This window comes from Peromyscus maniculatus, chromosome X, assembly GCF_049852395.1.
Source record: "Peromyscus maniculatus bairdii isolate BWxNUB_F1_BW_parent chromosome X, HU_Pman_BW_mat_3.1, whole genome shotgun sequence".
Lineage (NCBI taxonomy): Eukaryota > Metazoa > Chordata > Mammalia > Rodentia > Cricetidae > Peromyscus > Peromyscus maniculatus.
The window spans coordinates 52318030-52343774 of record NC_134875.1 but is presented as its reverse complement, the minus strand read 5'-3'; the positions used below and the strand labels follow the sequence as shown (position 1 = coordinate 52343774).

Here is a 25745-nt window from a genome sequence, read left to right as displayed (position 1 = left end):
TTAACTTCCCTCTGTATTATCTGAAAAATAACAGCTGCTTCTTAATCTTTTCTTTTCCTTCAGGAGTCACTCATGTGTTTGAACAGAAATTAAAGGGATGTTCCTGGCCCCCACACTTCGAAGTTCTTTTAAAGATTTTCTGCTCTTGAGCTGTGCCTTGGTTTTACTTGTGTACTTTCCTTCCAGAGCTCGGAGAGACCTCGCGGGTTTTTTTTTTCCCAACCCCTCCATCATGGTAGGGGGCGGAGCATCCTTGGGCGGAGGGGAAGGCGGGTAACCCCCGAGACTGGGGGAGGAGCTGCTCTTATACGGGCGCCCGAGGCTTGGGCCCACCACTCGCTGGCTGCCTGCAGGGGAGAGACTGCGGAGTGCCTGAGTGGCGGCGGCGGCGGCGGCGGCGGCAGCGGCGGCGGCAGCAGCGGCGGCGGCGGCGGCTGCGGCGGCAGCGGCGGCTGAGCATTCAGGCCCTGGACTCAGCGGTCCGGGAAGTGGATGTTTTCCAAGGTCTGCGGAAGATTTGCGTGTTAAAGGTGAGAAAAGTCGCGGCCGCCGGTTCAAAGTATTAGAAACGGAATGGCGCTTTGTGCTAGTCATTTCTATGAGAGAAATGATAACTGAGCTTTGTATTCCAGATTTTTTTAAAAGTCCAACGGGAGAGAGAGGTGGCGATCATATTACACCTGTGGAAAAGAAGTCTTCATGAGGTTGCAAACAATAACTTTTGAATGGATCATTTGGTATTTCAGGCAAAAAGCCGTGGTGGCTGTGGTAAATGTTTAGAAAACTCCTGGCAAATTAATCTTTTATTTTGAAAAAAGTTTTGATGTCATAAAGGAGAATTTAAAGTGTTCAGGATGCTGGCTTTCATTTTACCTTCTCTGTGTCGATTGTAGTTCCCACAGATACTAATATTTTGGTGAATTTTGTATAATAGTATACAGCAAAATATAATTTGCAGATTCAAGTGCCTCAGTGAGCTGGAAGTTTGGTCATTTGTCAACTCAGTGTTTTTTAAAAAAATCAATTTTTAAATAATTGCAAATAAATACAAATATGGCCTTTTTCTACATCTCTTCTTACATATGAAGAGATGAGTCTTGAATGGTAGTAAAATATAAACAGTAAGCATGAGAGGCTGGCATGGGGGGTGGTAAAAGCCTGGAATCTCAGTGCTTGGGAGGAGGGCACAGGATGATCAGGAGTTAAAAGCCAGCTTCCAATAGTTAGTTTAGGCTACACTAGGCCTTGTCTCAAAATCAAAACCTGAGAGATCATTAAAAACAATGAACATATATCATTATACTAAATGGAATAAACAATTCCGCTAATAACAAAGGATGTCTCACATTAAAGAACATCGGAGGGATTATTGAATGTATTGCTGTTTCACTGAGCATGTAGTACCTACATTGGCATAAATTAACTAAGATGTGAACTATATATGAGGACTGAATAAATGTCATTTCAAAAGTGCATTCAAGTGTACATATGATAGACTAATAAAATCAAAGCAGTATAAAGAGCTCAGGCGGCGCACACTGGGGATGTGTGGTTTTTGCTTTAGACTTTATGGACTTTTACACTCAGAAATAAAAATGGAGCTGAAAAAGGAATAATTTGTTTTGTTACAGGTGCTTGAGCAGATGCCCACACACATTCCATTGTCTTAAGCTGCAGCTGGATTTTCCTGTGGATCTGAGAAGGCTGGTTATCCAATTACTTGTGTTTGCTTAAAATTCAGATAGTTAGGCTATAGTCCAGACTCTGGTTCAAACAGACGATATTTATATACTCTTGAGAAAGAATGTAGAAAATGTTCAAACACATATTGTGGAGCAGTATGTAGGAGATAATGTGCAGGCTAGCAAACCCGTATCATTGAACACTATTTAGCTGTAAAAAGAATGCTATGGGCTGGCCTGGTGGCTCAGAAATGTGCTTGCTATGCAAGGCTGGAGAGCTGAGTTCCAGCTCCAGAAACCATGTAAAGGTGAAAGGAGAGAACTGACTTTACAGAATTCCTCTGACCTCCATATACATGCCACGGCATGCATATCCAGCCACCCCACCCCACCCACCCACTCACAAACACTCAATTAATAAAAGAAATTAAAGAATTAAATAACTCTAGATGCAACAATAAGAGAATAGGCTTAAGGTGTATTCTAAAATTAAGCAACTTCCAGAAACTTCTGCATAATATAATATCAAATCCTTTACAAAAATGAGTGTTGTACATTAAGAGAATGAGTGTAAGAGAAAAATGAATACATAAATGGTAATTTGAAAATGGGAATGTAAGTAAAGTTGGAGAGAAAAAATATTTCAACTTATGTATTGCATCTCTTCAGTTTAAAAATAGCATATTTGAGTTGTTTTCATTAGAAGAAAATTTAAAATTTAGAGATATAGAAAAAACCTTTAAAATGATTCACAAAATAATAATGTGGAAATTGTTGATATGAAAATACCAAATATATCATTGAGGAGATAAACCATCTAATTTCAGATCATTCAAATTATAAGCACACAAATGTACAGCAATATATGAAGAAAACTCATATTTTGATCACTATTGTATTTGGAATCCAAACCTGAATAGAAAATAAACATTGGATATTTTATAGTCCAAACCCTAAAATGAGTTTACTATCCTGTTTTTTTCATAACAGAGAGAGACAGACAGACAGACAGACAGACAGACAGACTGGAGAAACTGTTAAGCTGAGAATGAACAACTCTAGAAACTTGAGAAAAGTACTCTTTACATGGTTATTGCTCCCACTGCCCCCCTCCAACTGATTGTCTGCAGTTCTGGTTTTGGTCAAAAGATGGCGCTTACCAGGTTTACTAAACGTTTTCCAGGCAATTATTTTTATAAAGTAAAGAAACAAATAATATATTATATTCTGTTTTAGCAAGCTGTGAGCATTCACATGGGGTGTAATTGAAAATATCTGCTGTATATAACTGGAAAAGTCCACACGAAGAGAGTGAGTGATATGAGAATTTATAAACAAAGTACAAAAAACAAAAACACAAAACAAGGTAGTTTGCCAGAATTTGGCTGATAGAGCATACAAGGCAGTTATCAGTTCCCTTCTCTTATGGCTCTACCTCTTAATTTTCTGAATAGAGATTATTTCAGCATGAAACAAATAGAGATGTCCTAAAAAGCATTTCAACGTATAGAAATAAGCAGGAAAATCAGCATATCATGAGATTATCAGGGATGTGATTTCCCCTTATTTCTGTGCCTTTAAATTTTCTTCTAATGAAAACAACTCAAATATGCTATTTTTAAACTGAAGAGATGCAATACATAAGTTGAAATATTTTTTTCTCTCCAACTTTACTTACATTCCCATTTTCAAATTACCATTTATGTATTCATTTTTCTCTTACACTCATTCTCTTAATGTACAACACTCATTTTTGTAAAGGATTTGACACAACCATCTGAAATTAGATGGTTTATCTCCTCAATGATATATTTGGTATTTAGAGTTTGGGTAGGCAGGTTCTCCACATTATTTTTTTTTTCATTTTATTGATCTGATTTTCTGTCTGTCTTTTACCCAGCCTCAGTTGATATCAGACTTGCAAGTGACGTGGGCAAGTCAGCCTGTGACACCACTTATGCCCAGAAAGGCAGTGTAGCCATACAAGTACCCAGGAGAGTGAACGCTCTGCTGGGCAAACAGCTGGAGTGTGAATCGAAACATCTGGATCATAGTGTCAGACTACCACAGTCCATGTGACAGAGGGTAAGGCTCTTCTGATTTCATCAAACTTCTAACATTTAAAAACATTTTGAGATGGCAAAAGTTACTTTATTTTGCATCTGTGGCATTTTAAATTTAAAACTATCTTTTGTAGTAAAGCTGTTTTCAGTTGAAAATTTGGGGGTATGGATTATTTAGCTCCCTGTTCTGAAACCAGAAGTGCAATTAAATGTCATAGTTTTGAGAAAGACTGCCTTGTTTTAAACAGAAGTTATGCTAGTGGCTATCTAGAGCTGGCCTGTGAACCGGACTGTCAAGTCCTTGAGAATTGCTCTGGGTTGTCATCACATAGCACAGTCACTAAGGTTTCTCAAGATCTGCTTAAAGGCCCCAAGGCTTCCCTTAGAAGGAAATCTGCATGCTTTCTTGAATAGTATTCATAGTTGTTTAACCCATTCACCTCTTCTCTGGCAACCATCACAAATCTCTGACTCCAAAGTTTGTGCTGTGTTGTTGAAGTTGAGCCCTCTGTCTTTTGTCCATGAGATTTTCTTCATTTTTATTGGATAAACAGGGCAGCAGTAGCAACTCAGAAAACATTAAAATCCAGCACTCCCCAGTATAACCAGAGAAGCCCAAAAGTCTCCAGTCATTCAGGAACACAAATAATGTCCCTGATACTGCCAAAGACCCTCCTACATAAATACGTTCCTTTCTTCTTTTACAACAGAAAAAAAAAAGATAAGGTATCCAGTTTGTATTATCTTAGTTATCTGGTTTTGTCCACCCTGCCTTTGTTTTTCTGACCTGTACCTTGTCTCCTCTCTCATTGTCCCTCTACCTTTCCACTTGGCAAAGTAAACTCTTTATCTAGTCCCTTTTCTTTGGGGCTATGTTTTAATCTAACCCAGTTATCGCTCATTGAAAATACATTTTTTTTCCGAGCTACCCTGTGAATTTTCAGGGGAATGAAAAGGGGCTAATGGGAAGTAAGAACCATTTAGTATCTCTTTCACTTAGCATAAGGCTTCTTGGAAAACACTTCAGGGGTCTGCAATTTTTTATTATCACACCATGAAATGTAGTTACTATTTGATATTGAACAACCTCATTTAACATTAGAGGTTCGTGTGACTCATTAATCTTTAGTAAATAAGCTGTCTGGGATGTGGAGATGACAACCTAAATTTGTGTGAAGAATTGGAAATTTTATTTCCATAAAGGTAGTAAAGGTTTCAAACCCACAACAGTCTGACTTTCTATTTGAAAAATAGAAGCATAATGCCTCTACTGCTGCAGTGTAAATTCTGACATTGGATCCTACCAGTAGAGACCCACGTCTCACCAATAAACCCTAGATGCTCTTTCCAGAATGGGTACAGAACCATTTTGACCTTGTCTGACCCTTCTGCTTAGGATCACTGGAAGAACTCTTCTTTCTGTAGAGTTCCCAATGCAAGCAGGTTTTTTTTTCTTTTCCGCTTCCTATTTATTACAGGAAGAGCTTTGTTAACAGTCCAGCTCTGTTTCTCTATTCTTGGTTGTTAAAATGAGCAAGAGATTCATGTTACTTGTTCACTGTGTTAATTGATGGGGTTGTTTAATGTTTTAGAATTTTTTTTGGTTTTAAACTTAGCATAACATTATCTCAAGAGATGTAAACCTCAGAATTGTTATCCACAGGTGGTGTGTAAGATATAGCTCCCCCTAGGAAGCAACAAGTCAGGCTTAAAGGAAAAGAAAATTCTACATTTTAGTCTTAATTTCTTGGGTGCTTTTGAATTAAAAAAAAAAAGTCTAATGAAGGATGACAGCAATACAGCTTTCCCATATGGGTCTGGCTGTTAAAAACAAAGCACAGGAACAAAGAATGGCTAATCATTAATAAACTGGAGTGAAATGAGCACTTCACTGCAGAAGATCACGACCTTCGGTGCCATTACCGAAGCAGGCAGATCTGAAAGGGAACCGACCACTAGGCTTCAGCAGCAGGGAAAGATGTGCCATAATGACTCTAAGGCCAAGGGTATGTAACCATGCTGATTATGGTTAGCCCAAAGGCATAGTGCACCAAAACCTGTATGAGGGAGAGAGTATGTGGAGAAGTATAGGGATCACTGAGCATGACAGCAGTTTACCATGTGTTCACCAGCAGGAATGTGAATGTTGAACGGCACTCAGGTTTGTATTACAGCCACTGATTTCCCCCTAGTCCGAGAGTAAATGACATCACCCTGCATTCTAGCAAACAGGCAGGATTCTAAGTCCCGGAGGCAATGAATGCACTGGGGAGAGGCTCTAAAGGAGTCAGACTGACTGACTTTGGCTTCTTTCTTGTCGTCCCTTACCTGGCTTTGTAGCAGGCATGAGTTTCTGCTTCCTTGTAATCCTGCCAATTGTTGCTTTCATAATCTTTTTGCTGTGTTTTAGTCAAACTAGGCTTTAAAAATGGGAAGTCTTAGTGTTAGTTACATTCGCATTATTTTGATTATTAAAGTGGGTGGATATCTTTCATGTGTTGCTCAGTTCTCATTTTGAATATCTGAGTTTTAAGGAGCTCCAATAAAAATGGTCTGCCTTTCTCCACTGAATAAATTGATATAAAATGGAGTTTTTACAGGAAGGCGAAAGTGTAAGCTTTAGTACAATGTAAGTTGCAGAACACTGATAATTGTAAAAGTCAAGTGGACCTTAATTAAGATGGAGCACCAAATTTAAGTAAACACTGCCAAACAGGTTTGAGGCTTGTAGCAGTACAGAAACCGAGATATTTAGATTTGCTCTGCATGAGGCTGCTTACAAGGAAGCAGAGTGTTCCCTTAGAATTTCATGAACTATTCATGTCCTCTTGTCCTTTGTCCATTTATTTTTATTTTGCTGTTTATTTCTAGTTAACATGTAAGAGCTACTTTAGGCTGCCCTCAACATTTTATTGGGTATTTTTGGTGTGTGTGTGTTGGGGGGAAGCATTAGTTTGGTTTTTGAGATAGGTTCGCACCCTGTAGCCCAAGCTCCCTTCAACACCCCCAGCTTCCTGCCTCAGTTTCCCCAGTGCTTGGATTACAGGTGTAAGGCCTCACATTCACTTAAGAACTATTTTAAACCACAGATGGTTGTGCCAAGTTTGTTGAGTTTTCCACTTTAGCTTACAGTATTTTTGTACTACAAGGCTTCCCTCGCTAATTTCAGTATTAATGCACATTTCTTTAAAGAATTTTAATTCATGTTACATATTTAGAAATGACTAAAATGTGTGAAATTTTCTGAAGGATGAATAAGAAGACCTGATTAAAACACACACACACACACACACACACACACACACACACACACACACACACACACACGGAGAGGGGGAGGGGAGAGGAGGAGGAAGGGGGGAGAGAGAAGGCAAGTAGGGGTAAACACATATCTCAGGACAAGGAAAATTAATCTTGCAAAGACTTAATTCTCCCCCCAAATAAGGTATTATTAATTCACCTCAATTACAAACCAGGATCTGGCAGATTTTTTTAAAAAAATATTTTAAGCAGCTGGACCTTAATATAGTTTGCAGAAATAATATGGCAGGATAGGCAGAGAGAGAGAGGGAGAGAGGGAGAGAGGGAGAGAGAGAGGGAGGGAGGGAGGGAGGGAGGGATAAAGGGGGGGAACAAACCAACTATGTATGTTGCAAAAGATATTCTTGTCTAGGTCTTTACCATATGATAAAGGCATTTCTGCATTTTTTTCCGGGGGAGACCATCCACCCTGGTGCTTTGAATGCAAAGTAAAGGACACATGTTGCCGATCTGCTTTCGAGTTGTCGGGTTTTTTGCAAACGGCCCTTTTTTCCAGACTGAAGCAAGTCTGGGTTTGAGTTGGAGCCTTTGGTCCGTCCCTCTCAGAGGGGGCACTCCCCCTGCAGCCCCTAGCACGAGAAGGGGCGGAGCTTCGGCCAGCTCGTGGGAAGCGCGCAGCGGCGCCTGGCCGGGGGGAGGGGCCGCACTTCTCCCCGTGGCGGCTGCAGACTCGGAGGCTCGAGGTAATGGCTGTCTGTTAGCCCCGTTATTTTCTGGTAATTTCTTCGCGCTTTTGGGGGAAAGGTGGAAAAGGAAGAGAGAAATTCGCGCCTGGGAGAGGTGGGGATGGAATAATGTTGCGATAGGTTTGTCGTTTCTCTGTTGGAATCAATCCTCTGGCATTTGGGGTTTTCGGGTAATTTGAAAGTCCGTAGTGTGGGGAGAGGTGATCAGATTGCAGCTTCTAAATTAAGACTTCAGTGAGGCATGCCTTTCATGCTCATTTTCTTACGTGGCATTCCATGTTTTTGTCTCTGGTACAGTTTTGTTTTTGTTTTTTTTTTTTTTTAATGAAATTTTGTTTTAAATGTTTGTATTCTTCCAAAAAAAATAACTGGCAGAAAATGAATGACACAGAAAGGTGCCTGGGCTTGGAACGAGATTTAGATACGCTGTTGAGTGATATCACTTCTGAAAAAAAAATGCGCGTTTTCCTGACTGGGGGCGGGGGCGGGAAACTAGACTCCTTGTGTCTCCGAGTGTTTTGGGTATGTACACTTGGTTGGTGGCGAGGTGAGGCGTGATCTATTTTTTTTTTTAAAAAACCGCTTTCAGCATTTTCAGATTTGCTTTATTCCCAGACAATTTTCATAATTAGAAAAAGCAAAATGATGCTGAGACAGCATCCCTATTTTGTTTCAAACACGCACGCACGCACGCGAACACACACAAGTACACACAGAGATAAGTGCTCTCATAACCTATTTCTTTTGCTGAGAGATATTTTTTTTTTCTTTCCAGACGCAGTCAAGCAAGGAACCAAGTTGTGTACGCTAGAGCCCTGCGTGTATCCTGCTTGTGAGCGCTTCTGTCAGGCCACAGGTATAGCAGTGATCAGCAAGAACCATTTTTTTTCTGTATTGTCTCAGTTTAAACGTGAGATAAGGGGACTGGGTATATTTCTCTAAGCAGTTTTAAAAGTATTATGTGGCATGATACTTCAATCCTATGGAGTGTTACATATAGCTGGCAAATAAAAGTATGAAGCGCAAGTGATTTGAAAAGCTGTCTGCAAAGTAGAAGTCGGTGAAAAAAAAGTGTTTAGAATGGCACGCAGCGTTTGAAGTTATTTAAGGAGAAAAAATACGATTAACAAAATATGTGCCATCAAATAAGAAAAAGGGGATCAACCTACTAATGGAATTGTTATGTGATCTTACTATCTCTGTTTTTAAAATAGCCTCTTTGCTGCTGCTGTTGTTGTTGTTGTTGTTGTTGTTGTTGTTGTTTGAGACAGACTTTATAGACCAGGCTCACCTGAACTATGTAGTCCCAGGCTGACTTTGCGGCCATCCTCATGCCTCAGCCCATTGAATGATGGGGATATAGGCATTAGCAAACATGCTAGATTTCAAATCATCTTTAATCTATATTTAGCCATTTTTTAATGACCAGAAAATAAACCTTAAAATAAAATGCTTCCAAGTTCGGGGAAAATAGAATTTGAAGCAATGCATTAATGAACTGAACTGGCTACAAGGCATGGTGTTTTACGCCTGTAATTTGAGCATTCAAGTGTCTAAGGCAGGAGAGTGGCCTTGAGTTTCCAAGTTAGCTTGAGACTGCATAGTGATTTCCATGTCAGCCTGGGTTGCAGAGCACTCCCTCGATTCAAAGAACCAAAACCAAATTAAAACAAACAAAAAAGATGGTTTGTAATAGTATGAATTCATGTTTATGTGTAAAAATATATAAGTTATACAGGTAATTATTAGTAGAGTTTTCTTTCCAAAATAACAATTTTTGTAGCTTCCTCATATTTTATCTTTTCAGTAGACATGAAATTTATTTTACAGTCAAGAACTTTGGAGGTGAGGACATTTGGATTCCACCTTTTGTGCAGTGTGTAACAAAGCTTTGATTTTCAGTCTGGCATATTCTAGAAGCCTGAGAAAACTACTAGCTGGCAAGATACAGTTCCCACCTTTCTCCAAGGACATGGTAGTGACAGTTCTGCTTCTGGACACAAGATGGCGCTTGCCAGATAGTCTAATTTTTCTCCAGACAAGTGTTTTTATAAAGTGAGCAAACAAAACAGTGAAACATTTTGTATTAGGAAAGTGTAAGACAGCATGTAGTATATAATTGAAATTCATTTGAAAACCTGTTGTGTAAGGAAGACAAAGAAGCCCCATTCAAGACTGATGTGAGGACTCTAAACATTTAAAACATACTGTTTGGCCCATAGTAGACAGAAAGCTACTGTTACTTCCATTCTCTTCCGTCTCTGTTACCAAAAGGGCATACCTAGGAGAGTTTTGTTAGGGAAATTTATTAACACTTTTAAAAAACCCATTTTATTGCTTGGATTCTCTGTTCGTTTTTTGCACAGCTTCAGTTAATATCACATTTCCAAGTGGCATGGGCAGTGTGACTGGGATCCATTTGCATCCTAGAAAGGCAATGCAACTGTAGAAGTGTCCAGCCGAGCAAAGGCTTTGCTGGGAACATAGCTGGAGTGAGAGTCAAGACAGCTTTTAGTCAGTCATGTGGTAACAACAGGAAACAAATAAAACCATGTGGCTGCTCAGTTTCAAGCTCAGATCCTCTGAAAGACAAGCCAGTGCTCTTAACACTAAGCCATCCCTTCAGCCCCCTGTGGTTTGTTTTTTTGAGATAAGGTCTCACTCTATAGTATAGGCTGCCCTGATACTGGCCATGGAGACCAGATTGGCCTAGAATTTGTAGCTATCTTCTTGTCTCTGCCTCCACAGTGCTGGAATTATAGGTATTAACTAGCATAGCCATCTCTATCAGTGATTCTGGAATGTGTGTGCATTGTGTCTGTCTGTCTGTGTATCTCAGTGTGTCCACAGAACACCACAAACACAGTTTAACTAATATTTTCAAACTATGATGAGTTTATTTGAGTATGACTTTATTATAATTTGAGAAAAACATATATGTTAAAGCTCTATAATGAAATTAGCCAAGTGTTCACAATGATAGCTACTTATGGAAGACTGCCATGTCCAAGCCAACTATATGACTTGCAAAAGACCCTTGGAAAGAATCCTGACAATAAGTAACCATGTCAGGCATTCTAAACATCTGACTGACATCATCTTAATGATAGGTTATTACATTATCTGGCCAGCATAGGAGACACAAATTCTGAATTCTATCTGGCTGATACGGGTAGTTAAAACAGCACTGACAACTTAGGTAAGTTAAAAGACGAGTCCTTAGAATAAACTTAGATCTCAGAGGACACAGATGGAAACGGTACCCCTAGTGTTCTCCCTGCTCTTCTTGCTCATCTTTCATTTGTCACCAGCACACATACTAATTCCTTTTCTACAGTAGCTACAATAAGGACTGTGTACTGGAACATTATAAAAGTACCAATTTAAATAATTTTCCTAACCACAGTCTTATGTCTTGACCTGGTGCCAAGTAATTTTGTCTGTTTTTTTTTTTTAGTTTTCTCTCTCTCTCTCCTCTCTCTCTCTCTCTCTCTCTCTCTCTCTCTCTCTCTCTCTCTCTCTCTCTCTGTGTGTGTGTGTGTGTGTGTGCGCGCGCGCGCGCGTGCCTCTCTGTATGGGTACCTGTGGAGGCCCAAAAAAGGGTGTTGGATCTCCTGGAGCTGGAATTATAGGCAGTTTAGAGTCACCTGATATGTGTGCTAGGAACTGAACTCAAGTTTTCTGAAAGAGCAGCAAACACTATAAACACTGGACCATTCCACCAGCCCTCATCCATCTTTTTTTTTAAATGAATTATCTTCTAGTGTCATGTATTCAAATTATTTATTCAAGCTTTTTTTCTCTTACTGAATTGTATATATGTTCATGGTGGGGGTGGCACAGGCTTGTGTGTGCATTTATGTATGTGGAGGACAGAGGTCTTCACTGGGTGTCTTCCTCAATCACTCTTCACATTTTTTGAGACAAAATATCGACTGAACCTGCAGTTCCCTTGACATGGCCAGCAAGCCCTAGGGATCCTCTTGTCTGCCCCCCCCCACACACACACACACCAGACAGGGATGGTAAGCACAAGCCATTGTATCTGGCTTTTACATAGGTACTTGGGATAAACTTAGGTCTTCACAAGTGTGGCAAGCACATTACTGAGATAGTTCCCCAGCACTTTATTCAACCTCATTTATAAAGATTCAGAAACACTTGAGTAAGCTTCAAGAAAAAAAAAACTGTTAAGTAGCCCTAAATAGAGGCCTCTAAAATGACTGTTTTTCTAGTTAAGCCAGATAGTCAAACATAAAGCACTGTGACCTAAGGACTTCTCTGGATGACTGAAAGCTCACTGATGGATTTCTTGCCCAAATCTAGATGAACTAATGAATCCTTCCCATATTGCGACTGTCTCCAGTTGACACTGAGCTTCCACTTGACCTTCTTCCCTGTCATCCTCTGCCTGGTGTCACTCAAAAGACATTTACCCCTTGGAATACGTTTTGATAGAGGGTGGTACAAGTGGTCCATTCAGTATTCCAGTACAGTTAGAACTGGGTTTCGCCGGGTGGTGGTGGTGGTGGTGGCGGTGGCGGTGGCGGCGGCGGCGGCGGCGGCGGCGGCGGCGGCGGCGGCGGCGGCGGCGGCGGCGGCGGCGGCGGCGGCGGCACACGCCTTTAATCCCAGCACTCAGGAGGCAGAGCCAGGCGGATCTCTGTGAGTTCGAGGCCAGCCTGGACTACCAAGTGAGTCCCAGGAAAGGCGCAAAGCTACGCAGAGAAACCCTGTCTCCAAAAAACCAAAAAAAAAAAAAAAAAAAAAAAAAGAACTGGGTTCCAAAACCCATGTCTTTATACATTATATCAGAGGACCTTGGCTTAACGCCTGCCTGAGAAAATTGATATTTAAGTATTTGATCTTTGACAGTCTCTCTTATGGCCTCACTAAAAAAATACTAGATAAGTACAATGAACTTGGTGATAAGAATACGTTTGGTCGTGTCTAGATCTTTTCCTATGGATATCCCAGAGAATGGCAGGCATTGTGAGGAATATTTCTTTTTCTTTAAATTTCCAGAAGTGGATCCTAGACAGGTCTTTCTGTCCTTTACTTCAGTGAAGAACAGTACAGCTTAATTATCTGGGCATGTAATAGAGCTTTGTGTATGTGTTGTGATAATGTGTTGTGAGGCCCTAGTTTCCTTTTCTTTGACTTTGTTCTTTAGAAAATGTTTCCCATTACACAATCTACAGCCTTAATTCTCAGTAGTCTTATCTATTGGCATTCTATAGATTTTAATAGTAATGGAAAAATATAGAACTGTTGTTTTCTTGTTGCTATTCTCTTTTGTAAAGCTTTTCTGTCATGAAACATACTTACATTTGGCCAAAGATTATGGAATTTTTTTCTCCTTGCCAATGATATACTGCAGCTTGCCTTTTACTCCATTTGAAATATTCTTGTTTACTGTCAAGTTCCTTTGTTATTTATGTGTACCTCTGTCTTAAGGATAACTGAATAGTTTGCATGTCCATAAAATGTCTAAGATTACTTTCTTCTGTTTATTTATTACTTTTTCCCCAACCCAATCACAGTTTCTCCTCCCTCCCTCTTCTCCTCTCAGTCCTTCCCCCCAGCCTTCCCTTTTCCTTCCCCCATCCATCCTAACAGTGGGAGCAGGGGCTGTCTCTGACTCTGTTACCTGCTTTTGGGACCCTTTCCTCCTACTAGGTTGCCTCTTCCAGCCTCAGGAGAGGAGTGCCTAGTCTTACTGCAACTTGATATGCCATGGCTAGCTGATATACATAGGAGGACTGTCCTTTTCTAAAATTAATTCTTTAATCATGTCCATGGACACCCCCAATGATCTTTGGGAACATTTTTACTAGATAACTCTGATTCTCCTTTAACCTAATGCACAAAAATACTGCTATTTATTCTGTAGCCAATCTATATCTTCTGTGTTATTAAGGTTCTGCTTTTCAGTGGAAGCACACTAGTAACCAGCTCTCCCATCTTGGGATTTAGAAACTATTTTTTTTTAAAAGCTGTATGTCTTAGAAGCTTTCCAAATGCTTTAAAAGAAATTAACAAGTTAATAAAAATATTACAGAGGATTAAAATAATTTAATTTCTAATAGATTTTTTTGGTATTTAAAATGATATTTTATATGTACTTCTGGTACATACAACCTTCTTTGGTAGTCAGTTAATCCAAAGAAAAACTCAAACTCTGTGTATTCTCAGAGTAAAATACAAATGTCTTTTATAGGTTATATTCTGGGAGATTGATGCTCTCTTTTTTTTGAAGGCTCACATTTATTGAGAAATAATTTGCATAGTTAAATTCACTCTTTTTTAAACTTTTCTCTCATACATTACATCCTGACCATAGTTTCCCCTCCCTCAACTCCTCCCAAACTTTCCCCCCACCTTCCCTCTCCCCCAGATCAACTCCTCCTCTGTTTTCCTTTTTTTTTTTTTTTTTATAAAAAGAGCAGACCTCTCAAGGTTATTCATCAAATATGGTCTAACAAGATGCAATAAGACTGAGCACATCCCCTCACATTAAGGTGGAACAAGAAATCCAGTAGGAGAAAAAGGGTCCCAAGAGCAGGCAAAAGAGTCAGAGACACCCCCTCACTCCCACTTTTGGGAGTCCCACAAGAACACCAAGCTACACAACCATAATGTATATGCAGAGGACCTAGCGCAGACCTACACAGTGTCCAGGATTGTTGCTTCAGTCTCTGTGAGCCCCTATGAGTCTTGCTTAGTTCAAGTTTGTGAGCTGTGCTCTACTGATGTCCTCATCCCCTCTGGTTCCTGCAATCCTCTCCCTTCTTCTACGGGGTTCCCTGGCTCTGTCTAGTGTAGCAGGAATCTTAAAAGTTCTTATTAATATAATCAAACCTGAGCCAGGTATTGGGGTGAACTGGAAGATCAGAGAATCAGAACAAGTCACAGCTAACCTCAGAAGAAGCCTGGCCAACTTCTCAGCTGGTCTTGTTTCCTCACACTGGAGGCCTCTGAGTCCTCGTCCAGAATGAATCTCAGCTGAACTGTGCTGCTCCAAAGCCTGAAAGCTTGACCAGGCCAAATGCTTAACCAGCCAAATACTTCTAGTTCCTGGTCCTCAGGTCTTATATACCTTTCTGCCTTTCTGCCTCACTCCCTGGGATTAAAGGCTCACTTTCTGGGATTAAAGGCATGAGTCACCATATTTGGCTGTATCCTTGAACAGATGGATTTCTGCCTCTGGAATGCTAGGATTAAAGGTGTGAGTGCCACCATTTTCTAGCCTCTGTATCTAGTGGTTGTCTGTTCTCTGACCCCAGATAAATTTATTAGGGTGCACAATATTTGGGGGAACACAGGACCACCACAGCCTAGTGTTTGGATGAATTCACTCTTTTTTTCAACTGTACATCATAATGAGTTTTGACAAACTTAGTCACAAAACAACACAGTTGGACTATGGAATGTTTTCTTATCTCCAATATATGGCATTCAGACCTCACTGTATTCAGTACACTGTCTCAATCTCACTTCCTGACAAACAGCAAGCTTATTTCTCTCCTTATGGATTTTCTTTACCCAGGATGCCACTTACATGGAATCAAAAAGTAGCCCTTTAAATCCAGCAATTTCATTAAATTTATCATTAGACAGGTATTCACAAATATTTTTGCATGTATAAATAGTTTATTCCTTAACATATTATATGATTATTATATGATCATGAGGACTATTATATGATATGACTGTTCTATGATTTGAGTAACCACTCCTCAGTTTTGATGATTGTGGTTAAAGTAGCTAAACATATATGTATGTGTGTATATATGTATATATATATATATGTATGTATGTATACACACATATACATATATATTATATAAGTTTTTACTTCTCTTGAGTAAATATCTGAGTAGAATTTTTGGCTTTGAATGATGAAGAATGCTTAACTACATTAACAACCACTAGGCTGTTTTTAAAATGTGTTTGATATTTTTGCAATATATGATAGTTATTCTGCATCATTTTCTGAAGTTTATCTTGTCACTGTTTTTTTTCAATACCAGCCATATTATAAAGGTGTTAATGATGCCTCATTATGCTTTTACTTGCATACACTTAATTACTAATGGTGTTGAACATATTTTTATGCCTTCAACTGTAATTTGTGTATCAATTTTAATGAAGATGTTGATATTACTAAATTCTAAGAGTTGCTTATATATTCTGGATACAAACTCTATAAGAAGTATGTATATATTTTGTATATATTTTCTCCAACTCTGATTTTTTTCATTTTAGTTTTGAGAAAAATTTCAGGCCCAATTTTATTATTTTTTATGGTTCATGGCTTGTTTTTCTAGATTTGTATTTTAAAAAACATATGGCTCATCCACGGTCTAAAAGACATTCTAATATTTTATAGATTTTTCACTTTACATATAAGCTTATGGCCCATTTTTAATGATTTTTCTTCATAGTCTTAGCTAAGGTGTCACGACGAATAATCATTCTTAAAAATGTTCCAGTATGATTTATCAAAAATAACTTTTCAGAAACCAGTAGGCATTATTTGCTAGTTTATTTGTGATCTATTGGCCTATGTCAGTCTTATGTCAGTATACATAATGTGAGTCTTCTACTTTTTATATTTCCTTTTCACTATCATTCTGGCTCCTCTACTTCGTGTGCTTTTCCAACATATTTTAGAGTTCTTATTTCAACTTCCACAAAAAGCCTGCTGGGATTTTATTGAAGTTACAGTGATTATAGATACCTATGGAGAGTTGTTTTACCCTAAAATCAGTGTTTCCATCAATTCACATAGTATATATCCCTGTTTATTTAGATCTTTAATTATTTGCATCTGCATATTAAAGTTTCCAAAATATTAATCTTGCATTTAGTTTAGTTTAGTTTTTGTTTTGTTTTGTTTTGTTTTGTTTGAGATGGAGTCTCTCCTTGACCCAAAACTTGCCAAGTAGGTAAGCTTGGCTGGCCGCAAGCCCTGGGGAATCCATCTGTCTCTACCATCCAAGTACTGGATTACAAGCACAAACCACAACACCTGGCTTTATAAATATAGGTCATAGGGATCCAATTCAGATCTTTTTACTTGCAATGCAAACATGTCACCAACTGAGCTGTCTCCTGGCCATGTTTTTTGTATTTTTTTTTTCTGAGTCAGGGTTTCTCTGTGTAGCTTTGTGCCTTTCCTGGGACTCACTTGGTAGCCCAGGCTGGCCTCGAACTCACAGAGACCCGCCTGGCTCTGCTTCCGAGTGCTGGGATTAAAGGCGTGTGCCACCACCCCTGGCTGTTTCTTGTATTTTTAAAAAACAAAATTATACATGGAGTTTAAAAACTTTTACCTTAAATCTTTGTTGTATAGAAACACAGTCAACAGTAGACTGGTTGATTCATTAGGGTTCTCTTTATAGATCATTCATGTTATCTACTAATGCAGTTTTACCTTTCCTTTCCAGGGCATACATGCATACATAATTAATCTATTTTTCAGTACTCATTTTATTTACTGGGGCTCCAAACCAATGTTGACTAGAAATGTTCAAAGCAGATATTTTTACTGTGTTCCTGCTTTTAGCAGAAAGGCATTCCATGCATTACACTACGTATAATGGTAACTAGGGATTTTATAGATACTGGTGATCTGATTGAGGAAGATTCATTTGTTTTATAATGTGCTCAGTTTTGTTATCCTAAATGTTTGTGGAATGTTAGATGCTTTGTCTGCCTCAGTTACTATGATTTTTTTCATCATTTTTGGTCTTCTAGTATGGTAAGTTGAATTGATGGATTTGGGGATGTTGAACAATTCTTTTTTTTTTTTTTTGGTTTTTCGAGACAGGGTTTCTCTGTGTAGCTTTGCGCCTTTCCTGGAACTTGCTTTGGAGACCAGGCTGGCCTCGAACTCACAGAGATCTGCTGGCTCTGCCTCCCGAGTGCTGGGATTAAAGGCGTGCGCCACCACCGCCCGGCAACAATTCTTATATTACCAAGTATGAATTTCATTTGGTCATTATATGTTTTTATCTATGCCATTGCTTTGAGCAGTAGCATTTGGTGAGGATTTCTGCTTTTATGTTTATAAGAGATATTAGTCTGTAGTTTTCTGTACTTTTTATTGTGTTGTTGGTATCCAGCAAATGTTGGTGTCATAAAACTATGCTTGATGTTGTTTCTTATGTTTTATCACCTTATCCTTACTGGCTTGCATTATCAGTTTTTCAAGTAGAGACTGGTGCACTAAAAGATTTTGGTCCTCTATTCCTTACCCTAAATATTCGTCAGTCCCTATATACCTGTACTACCAGAAGGTAATCTGTCTTATCTTCATGCTCTTCCATTTTGCCCCTGTTAGTATTAGGTACTAGGGTCCCAGTGAGGCAGGAAGTATTGCCCAGGTAGCCTCAATGTTTAGTGGTGCCTTTGGGCTTGGACCTTGAAAATTAAAGCTTTCTCAGTAGTCTTCCCTCTCCCAGTGGCAGGGAACCTCCAATTAGAATCTCTCTGAGTGATCTTTGGAAGGCAGCTATAGCTTACTGTATCACACACACACACAGACACACACAGACACACAGAGAGAGAGAGAGAGAGAGAGAGAGAGAGAGAGAGAGAGAGAGAGAGAGAGAGAGAGAGAGAGAGAGAACGTCAAAGCCCATCCCCAGGGAAACAGGTCCTCCAACAAAGCCATACTTCCTAATCCTTCCCAAGCAGTTCTACCCCCTGGTGACTAAGCATTCATATATATGAGCCTATGGGGGGCCCCTCTCATTCATACTACCACAGAGTTCATCAACCTTTAATATTTAATTTAACATAGTTCTATGATGGACTGAGGGAAAACTAGGACCTTTTAAGATATCTAGAGATTTGTCATTGTTAAGTTATTTAATTTGTTAATGACATTGTCTTATGTCTTTTTATATTTTAAGAGAAGGTACTTTTGGTGCCTTTTAGTAATGTATGCATGTGTTATTCTTGCTATTTATATTAAATACACCCTAGGAACAAGTGGTTCCTAAAGTGTTAATAGAGTTGATTTTTGTTTAACAGTTACTATATGATGTGTTTACATTTTATTCTTTGTATTATTATAGATTAAAATTGTGTTTTAAAGCAGAATACATTATAGTTGAACTGTACGTATTTCTCCATGGTTTAACATATATTCAGGTTCTTATAACCACCACTACAGTTGGAAGTCGATATTGCATCATCTTCATGATTTCCTTGTGCTGTCCCTTTAATGCTACACCCTTTCTCATCTGGAACACCAGCAGTGCTGAACTTTTCACTGTTATTACCCTTCTATTATTTTGAAAATGTCATATACAATCAGTGTTGTGGTGGACAGGTTCTAAGTGGCCCACTCCGTTGCAAAGTATCCTCCTGTTGTGTTCTGGCTACACCTTGTATGCATTTAGCATAATTTGGCAAAGATGATGGGATGTCACTCACTGCAATGATTATGTGAGACTGTCATAGCCAAATGGAGGAGACATAGGAGAGGAGCAAGGAGGGAGGCAAGCTAAATGCAGAATCAGGTACAATATTCTCTTTTATGTTTCAGTGACTCAGCACATAATGCTTTAAGATTAATTATTTTGCTCAGCTGTTCATCCCACGCACAAGTATAGAACGTTGTTTTTATTTGTAATGGGATTTTCAATGTGTCTTAGTGATTACAAATATTAACTCTGAAGTCAGAGTACCTAGGTTCAAATGTCCTGTGCCAAATATACTGTGGACATTCTTGTAAACATTCCTTAATCTCTCTAATGCCTCATTTGCAAAATGAGAATGCTGAAAATGCTCACTGCTTTAGTCCATTTGTGCTGTTATAACAGAGTATTTGAGACCAAGAAATTTCTTCACAGGGGGCAAATATTGGGCTCACAGTTGTGCAGGCTGAAATATCCGTGAACTGAGAAGCCATATCTTCCAGGCGCCTTATTATGTATTGTAAGGTCACAAAAAGTAGCATATAGTGAAAGAACAAACAAGAGAAAAAGGGAGAGGGGCCCGAGTTCATCTTTTTAACTGGAACCCACTCCTACAAGGAATAAACCACTGCTGCAGTGTGGCAGTAATGGGTTCACTGATGTTTTAATCAACACAGCACTGAGGATTTAAATTTCCTTTACATGAACTTGGAGGGATTTGTTCAAACTCGAGAGCCTTTCTAACAATATTTTATAATGTATGTAGATGATTTAATAGACTGCTTGGCATGTGGTAATAAATCACTGGCATCTATACTCAATACTAATACTAATAATGTTTATATGGAATGAAATAAGTTATTATCTGGCTTTTAGTGAGTTACCAGTCAAATACTAATACTATTGTCTGGCATATAAAAATTATAGCAAATATATTTGATTTTTTATATCATCTACTTCATAATAATATCACTAGTATAACGTTAGCATTCATTAGTAGTTATCACTCTTCACATCATTCTACAAAACAGTAAAATAAAAAGTATATCCATGGAATTGGCATAATATTAACTGATTTGTGCACACTATAGGAAATAGACAAAGTATAGTTTTTTTTTATTTATTTTACAATACTATTCAGTTCTACATAATAGCCACAGATTCCCTTGTTCTCTTCCTTCCTGCCCCCCTCCCCTTCCCCCCAGCCAACCCCCCATTCCCACCTCCTCCAGATCGGACAAAGTATAGTTTTAAAGTATAATAACTGTATTTTATGTGCACTTGGCATGTAAATGAAGTAGGTAGAAAAGTATTATAAAGTATATAATCAAATAATGCTCTTCATTTAAATAAAGTCATATATATAATACACCAGCCCAGTAATCCTATTTAGGTTAAATAATAATACTTAGTATTCTGCAAGAATGATTTGCTTTTGTTGGTTCATAAAAGATAACTATTTTTGTTCTGCTATTCAAAAGACAGACTGGGAAATACAAGGATAGAGCTAAGATTCAAGTTCACAGTTCCATAAGTTGATATCAGAATGTGGTAGTCCTGTTAGGGGCTTAAGATCATCCATCTCTAATGAGTTACATCATTTTTCTAATTCACTTCTTAGTTCAGAATAGCTTTCCAAAGTGTATCTATTATTGTGGTCATTTCTAGTGAACATGAAAAGTAGTGAACGTGAAGCAGAAAAGCCCAGACTAGCAGTTCATCTACTTGTATTGTCTTTAGAATCTTCACAGCTACGCAGTTAGACAAATAAAAGACATCAGTAAAAATTGAAAGAAAAATCTTCAAGTGGCAGAGAGAGTGCTACATGTTGGCCAAACTCTCCATTTTTCTTCTGAATAACAAGGAAGCTACATTCCTCAGGCTCTATGGCAATCTGCCCTCTCTACCTGAGTTCTGGTTAGAGGACAGAAGCCAGCAGTGATATTTGCCAGACACAACCCTTAAAACTGTCCACAAGACTGTCCATCTTCACTCTTTCTTAGATCCCTAGCCCAACACAAATTATGTACCAAAGGATTTCAAGGCCCAAGAAGATGGTAAAGCCATAGGATGGAAGAAGTTTGTGTCCTTTGGACTGTTTAAAACAGAGCACCCTCCCCTTTCTGGCAACTTGATGACCTACATTAAAATTTGACATCAGCAAATCAGACATTTGGGGAGTGAATGTGTGAGATTTGTGGTATTTATGCCACAAACATTGCATTATATATCTATTAGAGCCAACAACATACCAGCCTAGAGATGGACTTTATTGGTTTATTAGTAATTATTATTCTGATACTAAAGTTTATATAAATGTGATTTTTAAAAATATACATTTAAAAATTATACTACCTAAATAATGTCATATCATGTGTTGTACTGATGCAAATAAAACACTGCATTTTTCAAGTTATCAATTATAATTTAAGTATAATTATACTTAAACTGGCCTTTTAGTTTAAAATTACCATAGGGATATTCTGATGAACAAAAGGCATGTAATTTAAAAGCAGATTCTCTCTGCACTGAATTTCCCAAGTATGAAACACAGCAGCAAAATATTAGAAAACACAGCTTCCTATTATATAGTAGAATACACAGAAATGGATCATTTCTTCCCAAACACGATTTTCACTTTCTAGTCAAAAAACCATGTTATAGGCAGCAATCTCTGAGGCTTTCCTGAAGAACGTAAGAGAAGAACTGAGTCAAAGGAGAGACACACCATGTTTTGGACACAGAAGTCAGTTTTATCTAAAATAATGTAAAGTTATTACACAATCCTAATCAACATCTTTCTCATTTCTACTTTAGAAGATGTTGATCAGCATGGTTTTCAGGTCACCTTTAAATATATTTTGTTTTCAAGTATTTTATTGAGAAATTCTGCATCTATGTTCATCTGGGAATTTGGCATATAGTTTTCTTCTTTTGTTGTGTTCTTATTCCAAGTAGGGTGAGGGGGGTGTGGGTGTATTGTGTATGCATGGGGGAGGGGCGCCAGAGGGAAGAGGAAAGGGGGCATTCCCAGTGGGAAGTGGGAACAAGAAAAGGCAGAGGAATAAATAAGAACAAAGCACATGATAATCATATATGAAAAAGTTTTAATCCAAGCCCATCATTTTGCAATGAAGACATACTAATAAAAAAAAGAAAAGAATCACCTATAGACATAGGATGCCAGAGAAAGCTAGTTAAAATATGTAAGAAATAGTTAAACTGTGGTTTTCTTATTATGAGATAAAGTGTTTTGCGACCTCCTCAAGAAATCATCCACACTCAGGGTTTGAATGGAAATTAGACAGACCCTTGTTGCTATTACACTGTGAAGTTCTGTAAAGGGGAACGTTTCCACGTCTCAACACTTAAGCGGTTTTTCTTGGCAATTGTCTCTCCTGTAATTCAGGGAGTGGCCTTCTGCTCTGCATCACTGCGGGGGCGGAGCCTTCTCTGAGCAGTGCCTGTGAGTTCTGCCCTGCCAGTCTTGGGGGAGGAGCTGAATTTTACCAGGCTGCAGCTGACAAGAAGCTTCAAGGTAATGTCTGACTTAAATTTACTTTCTAGTGACTTCTAGGAGCTCTGGGATGAAAAAAAAATGAGAAAATAGGAAGGATGATCTTAGAGTGAAAGGAACGTTGTGTGATTTTTAAAGAATTGCTGGCATTTTGAGGGCATTAATCCTCTGGAACTTTTGTATCTCCCAAGGTTTTTTAAGTCCACAGAGGGGAAAGGGGTGATCAGATTACAGCCTCTAAATTAAGGCTTCAGTGCAGCATGGCCGTTCATACTAATTTCCTAACTTGGCAGACCTTGTTGATATTACAAGGCATCCTGTTATTCTATGAAGTTTCAAACATTTTTTCATTTACACAGAAATAAAACTGACAGAAGTATTCAACAGCACTGTGTTCATACAACTGCTAATTGGGATACACAGAAAAGTATATATATATGTTACATGCATATGAGTATAGGAAGGGGATCAGATGTGCAGTTGAGTGAAGACATGCACACATAATATATACATGTATGTGTGTTTGGTTGGGAAAAAAGCAACAGAAACTCCTATGTTAGCATTCAGTATTTCTGGGTAGTCAAAGTGCTATTTTTAATGTGTTTAACCCATTTTAATACCATTAAAGTGTAGATTGCCTCATGATTATTTGTTTAACTGTGAAAGAAAAATGAAGCTCAAACAGCATATTCATTTTGTTTCAGACACACAAACATTCATAAACATACATACATGCTTCCACAACCATACTAAATTGTTTTTCCAATAGTGGAAATTTTCCTACATCTGGTCAGATGAGTATCTTAGCTGCTGTTCTGATTATAACTCTGTCTGTGTGTGTCGTCCTTGCAGTTCATTATTTTAGGTCACATGGAAGTGTATGGTTAAAACAAAATATTTGGTTTATTCCTGTGAGCCATTTAAGGAATATTGCATAGTGTAGGGCATGCATACTCTGTAGTATTACATAGCTGGTAAAGAGAAAACATGAGCCTCCACATGAAGCAATTGGAAAGTTTCTGAGAAATAGCACCTAATGAAGAGAGAAAATTATGGAACACTAGTTACATATGTTACCTCAGTAGATGCATATTACTATAGTTTATGCAATTAAATCTGAACATACATCTCTAACAAAATATACATTATCTGTATAGTTAGAGCCTTTATAATTCTTTATTTTTAAAATAGTAATTCATGTTTACTTGGGCTTTTTTTTTACATCTTTAGGGAAATATTGAGATAAAATATTTAAAGACTTGGGACAAGCCTCATTTACTAAGTTATATAAAATCATGTGTAAAACACCTATTTATATAGAATTGTGTTCAAACCATACTCTTGAGAGGGGTTCCTGAACCTGGTTTGAATGGGCATTCATTCTTTGTAAAAATTTTCTAAAAAGAGAATATTCAGGACAGATATTTGTGTCACTCTATACTTACCTTTTATGTGTATATGCATTTTGTATCATTTAAATTTGTATGAGCTTCTGGATCATCAGAACTACTTTAGTGAAAACATTACCCTATTTCTATCCTGTACTCAAACCCTTAAATTAAATGTACTTTATTTAATGTTTTCAAATGTGGTACTGGGAACTGAACCCAGGATCTTATACATGTCAGGCAAACACTCTAACAGTGAACCACATCCCCAGCCCTTAAAACCTTACACTTAGCCTAAAGAATTCTAAACACACAAGAAGGTTCCTGACTGGCTAGTACAGTTTCTAACCTTCTCCCATGAGACAGATCTTGTGTTAAGGCCTTGCCTATATCACCAACAGGCTGTATTTCTGGTTCTAGTCATAAGATGGCATATGTGCCAGAAAGCCTGAATTTTCTTCCAGCAATCATTGTTATGAAGCAGGGAAACAAAACAGTGAAGCTATTTTTTTTTAATTAGACTAGGAGACAGAGTGTGCCATGTAACTGTGACTCCATTGAAAACCACTGCAACTTTAAATAAGAAATCCACGTGATAACTGATGTGAATATTCAGTCAGAAAACTGTGATTCACAGTAGACACAAGATAATTTGTTACCTCCCTTTCCTCATGTCTCACCTCATATTTTTCAAGAGTGAGACCATTTCAGCATGAATGCTAAGGAACATTTCATCTTGTAAGAACACAAGGGAAAACAAGTATGCCATCTACATTAATGATGAGATTTTTATCTCATACCTGTGTTTCACAGTGGCATGCCAGGAAGTTTGGGTAGGCAGGTTGTTGTTTGTTTTAACACTTCCCTTTTATTGATTTGATTCCTTGTCTTCCTTTTGTACAGCCTCAGTTAATATCAGAGGTGCATGTGATGTGGGAACTCTGCATGTGATTTGACTTGAGTCCAGAAAGGCAGTGTAACTACATACATGCCCCGTAGGGTGAAAGACTTGCCTGGAAATCAACTGGCTTGAGAATCAAGATAGTTGGATCGCATTGCAAGACTGTCACCGTCCACGTGACAGAGGGTAAGATTCATCCCATTTCAGGAGAAAATTCTCATTTGAAAGTATGCTGATGTCTTAAAGGATACTTGATTTTGCTTCCTGCTTTCCATATGTAGCATTTTCAATTTAAAAGCAACTTTTGGATTAGCATAATTCAGTTGAAAGTTTGAGGCAAAGCCGTGTACTGAGCTAATACACTACCTTTTAGTGTTAATGAAGGATTGGAATCATTTGAGAACTTAATAGAATTATAATTTTTTTAGCTCATTCTAGAACTTCTGAATAAGACTTTGAGAATGGAGCCTAACATTCTATGAGCCTCTCCATATTATCCTCCTGATTGCTAAATTGGAAAATTCACTACCACAGATGTAATTACTAGGAATATAAAAGAACCAAAGTATTAGATGACAAGAATAGGTTCTGTGCATACAATTACAAGTACTTCTAGCAATACTGATGCATATTCTTTAGCAAAACATAGGGGTTCTTGAATTGGGGTTACCATACAAGTTTATTTCCAGTTGTTACCTCCCTGTCCATTAGGCTGCTTTTTTAGTCTATCTGTTCTGTCATTGAACACAGGTTTT

The 25745-nt window shown here is 38.2% G+C and overlaps 1 protein-coding gene across 2 annotated transcripts in view; it reads left to right on the top strand.

The window, feature by feature from the left end:
- The first annotated feature begins 396 nt into the window (after positions 1–396).
- The window catches only part of Pwwp3b (PWWP domain containing 3B), a 29320-nt gene continuing 3971 nt past the window's right edge, over positions 397–25745 (top strand). The window contains exons 1-6 of one of the 2 annotated variants that reach the window (XM_042268994.2): positions 397–530; positions 1632–1703; positions 3583–3767; positions 8528–8608; positions 22594–22722; positions 24993–25176. The gene's annotated coding sequence lies outside the window, so the exon portion shown is untranslated. Of the gene's footprint in view, positions 531–1631; positions 1704–3582; positions 3768–7637; positions 7750–8527; positions 8609–22593; positions 22723–24992; positions 25177–25745 lie in introns of those variants that run through there. The other variant, XM_042268995.2, reaches the window with a different exon arrangement.